Source organism: Phaseolus vulgaris, chromosome 10 (assembly GCF_051622355.1).
Source record: "Phaseolus vulgaris cultivar YP4 chromosome 10, ASM5162235v1, whole genome shotgun sequence".
Classification (NCBI taxonomy): domain Eukaryota; kingdom Viridiplantae; phylum Streptophyta; class Magnoliopsida; order Fabales; family Fabaceae; genus Phaseolus; species Phaseolus vulgaris.
This window is the reverse complement of record NC_143507.1, coordinates 21,331,044-21,335,946: the sequence shown is the minus strand read 5'-3', so window position 1 is coordinate 21,335,946 and position 4,903 is coordinate 21,331,044. Positions and strand designations below refer to the sequence as shown.

Genomic DNA, 4,903 nt, shown 5'->3' with positions numbered 1-4,903 from the left:
ACCTTTAGAGAGCACGTGGGCATTGCCACGTGCCCCTTTGACTTGACCATTTATTCTGTGCATAGGGACCCACAGTGCTGCCACCCAACTTAGGGTTATCCCATCGTGTGGGCCCCCTCTCTGTGAAATGCTTACGTCATGCGGGTTGACTCTTCGGGCGATGTCTTACTCAGGCGACGTCTCTTCTCGGCGACGTCTTACTTCTGGGCGATGGGCGATGATCCGTCTTGGTGGTGACACATCTCGGCGATAACCGATTATTTATACTGCAGACCGCCGCTTTTATATACGGCGACTACGTTGACTTCTTGACTACCTACCTTTCTTTTGTCCACGTCATCACACCCGATGACCCGGTCGGTACACTTCTTGTATAATCTTTAATTTGGTTATGAAAAAGTTCTCAAAGTTATTTTCTATACTTTATGAGTTTTATAACAAAACATCTTAATTAGAATTGTTCCGTGTGAATTCGACATTCGTACTTTAAATAGTACTATATTACATTTGATTCGGTACATTTGTCGAAAAAAATCAACACATATCGATTATTACATACAAATCTTGATCCATATGTAACGTAAGCATTACATACAGATATTTACATACAAATTTAATTATGTAAATAGACATTACATATGAATTTTTGCGTTTGTAAATGATTAAATACAAATTATATTTGGGTATAAAGTATTACATACAAAATTAAAAAAAAGCTGAAATAATTACATATAAATTATATGCGTATATAAAGTATTACCTTAAAAAATAAAAAAAATAAGTGTTTTCAAATACGTGAAACAAGTTCCTATGTTTCAAAACACAAAACCATCTGACATGAACCCTAGTCTGTGAAGTGCATTGTGAAATTAAAACCCATCCTGAAATTGAAATCGAAACTGAGAGTTCTGAAAGCCAATCGAAACCCATTTTCCAAATTTCCCCTATCTTTCCGAAATCGAAGGCTCTAGAGAGAAAATCGACGTTGGGGAGGAGGATGACGAGGTTGGAGCAGAGAGTTTCGAGGAGGCTGAGTTTGGAGGAATGGGAGAGGATGGGAAGGCGCGAACCAAGGAGTAGACGCAGTCGTCCACGTCCTACTCCTTAATGCACAGAATATCCCTGTCAGAGAGATAAAACGACACACCTGAAAGAAAACGAAGGAAGCGACATCGACAAAGTTTTGAATGCAGAGCCTGTTATTGTCTTCCTGCCCTTCGTGTTCTAGCTTTTCCAGCGTGCGAGGGAAGACGAAGTGAGGTACCAATCCCCAATCCCTAAACACTATCGTGTGCCAAATGCTCCAATCCTTGAGATTGTAGCATTTCCGACGTCGCTGGTGTGCTTGGAAACCCTACTTGGTAAGTAAATTTATAATTTCTCCATGTTTCAATTGGTAAAGTGTTCACAAACTCTAATATAAAGGTAAGGCATTTGTGACTTGGAATCCAAAATTTTAAAGGTGGAAGTTGCAATCGGGTATGAAGTTTGTCAGGAAGCAGAGGCTTCGTCGTGAACTCAGATGGTATGGTGCTTGAGGAAAAGCTTGTAGCGTGGATCTCAGAGTTGTGTTCATTTCACTCTAGGTGATTTTTTGTTGTGATAAATTTTAATGTGATTGTGATGGTTTATTATTTGCTTTGAGTGTGTTGATTTTGATTGAGGCTTCATTGTTCACCTTTCTCTATATTTATTTTCTGGTTGGAGTTATGATTACTAGTTTGTATCTAAGTATACTAATTAGTCCCTCGATAGGTTGCCCTTTTATCCCATAAAGGGTTAATGTGATATCATGAACATCTCGGATTTTCATGTGAATCTTTAACGAATAGTCATCATGTAGGCTTTGTGCCTGATTAAGTCAACTGCATGAAAAAAATGTTAACTACAAAGAGATTGAAGGGGATTTTATGACACTAAGTATTGGTTGGAACAAGGAATATATTTGGGAAGTTTTTGATCCATCTACTGTTATCACAATATGGGTTTATGGTCATTAACATGGGGAAGAGAAATGAGGTGGATCAAAGGATTTAAGAATAAGAAAGGTGAAAATTAGGTTGTCCACCCTTGAACCCGATAGGGTGTACTCACGTTGTTATCATGTTTTAGTACTACAAGTTCAGATGTGAAGAAAATAGGAGAGGTCTAATTGGCTGTAAGGTTTAAAGAGAAAATGCAACATTTAATAAATGGTAAAATCAAAATACTTGAATGGAAACACAAGAAGCAAGCCTATTGATAAATGGACTAACTATGATTTCTTCTATTTGTAGCTACTAATGCATGTAAAGTTCATGCCCTGAGACAAATTTTGAGCTATACTAGAATTATATTTAACGGACCAAACTTTTTACCCAAATGATTGCTTGTCTGCATAAGAACAAGTTACCTAGGTTAAATAATCATAAATTGTTGTTAAATTTTGATTATTATATGAAAAATTAATACTAAAGCTCTTCCAAATCCAAATGCAAACACAAGTTAGTTACTTTTTGATGGCAGTGATGCTTATCTAAGCTGCCCACTACTCAAGTAATGGCAATGAGAATTTTACCCTTAAAGAACTTATTCTCCATTAGGCTATTTAGATCAAACTTATTGATCATCTGCTTTGTCTTATACTATTTTTTAAGGTATGGTCTTAGTCCAACTAGAAGGGTTGTTCATTTTTGTGCGGTTTTGTACAAGAGTTGGATCACTCTTTAAGTGATTTTTATTTATTTATTTTATGTTGTTGATAAAAAAAATACTATTTTTTAAGGATTATAATTTAAAAACTTTAAAAAAAATATTTTCTTTTTTAAACAAGATTAATATATCATGTAAATAGGTTTAGTAAACATATTTTTTATGTTCATCTCGTATCATTATAGCTCATTAGATTTCAATTTAATACATGATTTGTAAAAGATTGTGGCACACTCTCAATGTATTTCTTTGCCTTTAGATAGCAACGTAACATGGCAATCAATAAATTCAACAAAAATTAAATAATTTCCTTACTCCCCAATCCTAATCAAATAAATCAAAATGTGGAAAGATGTGTGGAGCAGCAAACTACAAAATTTCTGTTAGAAATGGTTTGTGAGATTATTTTAAATTCTGATTCTTCCATTTAGGTTATTTTGTCTACAACTTTTGATTAACTATATTATGATTTTGGATCACTTGGTGCAATCTTTGGGTTTTTTTATATGAGGACTATTGTTATTTGTTGCAAATTTGGTTACTATATATACGAGATTTGTTTTAATATAAATGGAGACTTGAGTGCTTTAGTCTTTGTCTGGTATTTTTCTAGATTTTTTGATATTTATATGATAGAAATATTTGTGATGTCTTATATAATGTTATAGATTATTTTATAAGTTAAGAAATCTTATAATAAAACTGGTCAATCTTTAAGTATTGTTTCATGTTTAAGGATACTGATTACTTCTTCAAAGACTAAGATGGTTTCATTGAATGTGGATACCAATTTAGTCAAATATAGTGCTTTTGAGTATAATTCTTAAATATTGGATTAGCTTTGAGAGTTTAATAATAATAATAATTGAGTTTTAAATTCATACACAACAAGTCTTGTCTTTAATTTTCTCATTCTATTACGTTTTTGTATGCTATTTTGCTTCCTCTTTTCCTTCTCTTTTTATGCCTTCATATTTCTACCTTGCCAGAACAATTATGCTGTTGAAGGACACACCTAATGCTTCTTAGGATCCTTACAATTTGACACCTACGACTCTTCACCTTGTGTTATTCATGCATTAAATTGAAATTGGCCTTAAAATTTATTAGTAAATCTTACAATATCATGTTCATCTCAAATTGAAATACTAAAAAAAAATACAGTTACATACGGATTTATCCGTCTATAATTCTACCACAAAGTTACATACAAAAATTACATACCGATTTATCCATATGTAATTACATATGAATTTTGAATTTGTATGTAATAATTACATATGACAGTTTTACATACGATTTTTTTTTCATATGTAACTTTGTTTTACATACGGATTTGGTCTCTTACATGTGGTGATGTATGTAATACCAAATTTTCTTGTAGTGTAAATGTTTCTTCATGTGAATCCCAAACACGGTCCTTGGACGATCTGCCCTTAGACGCTTAGTTTGGGTCCATGGTATATTCTTGCTTTCTGGCTCTAATGTCAACTGAAAGATGAAATTCTTTTTTTGCAGAGGCATCTTTGGGACCTCAGAGTTTTCCATCTTTGTGTAAAGCCCTGTGCCCAGTATACCATGTCTCTAATCGCTCTTCAACGACTCAAAAGAAGGTTGACCTTGCCATATTTGGTCGTCGACAAGGGCTTCTGCTGCAGTGGCCTATAAATCACCTTTGTACCTATAAGATTATTATCCAAGGATTTCATTTGCTGAGATCCTACTTATAATGCTTAATCGTTTGAGTTCTTGATCGCATTTATGCACTTGCATGTCCCCCTGCATTGCTTTTCTTATGTATTAACAATGTTGCAAATGTCCCTATTGATTTTAATCGGTTGATTGATTTTGCTTCCCATCCAATTAGTACTCTTATGCACATTCTAGCAAACTCCAGTAATTTATTGTCTATTATTGCTTTATAAACTTTTTATACGAGTTTTGATTGTAGAAATTACCATTATAAAGTAGTGTATATTCCACGTATGTAAAAGAACCCTTATGCAGTTCACCCAAGTTAGTATACTTCCCATCCTCTCCCATTTGGACCATTGTAGAATCGATTTCCAATAGTGTGGAGAAGCATTGTTCATTATCTTGAATCTCTGCTTGGATGCTTGCACCTTCATTTTCTGTCATGAATACCGTATCCTCCCTCAGGTAATGAAGTCTAATATAGCCTTTCTTACATATAATTGTATTGTCCTTTAAC

General features: G+C 33.9%; 1 long non-coding RNA gene across 1 annotated transcript; it reads left to right on the top strand.

The window, feature by feature from the left end:
• Positions 1-810: 810 nt before the first annotated feature.
• Positions 811-4,554, top strand: LOC137819356 (uncharacterized). The gene is made up of 3 exons (XR_011082277.1): positions 811-1,361; positions 1,463-1,586; positions 4,210-4,554. It is a non-coding gene; the product is annotated as an uncharacterized LOC137819356 (long non-coding RNA).
• The last annotated feature ends 349 nt before the right edge of the window (positions 4,555-4,903 follow it).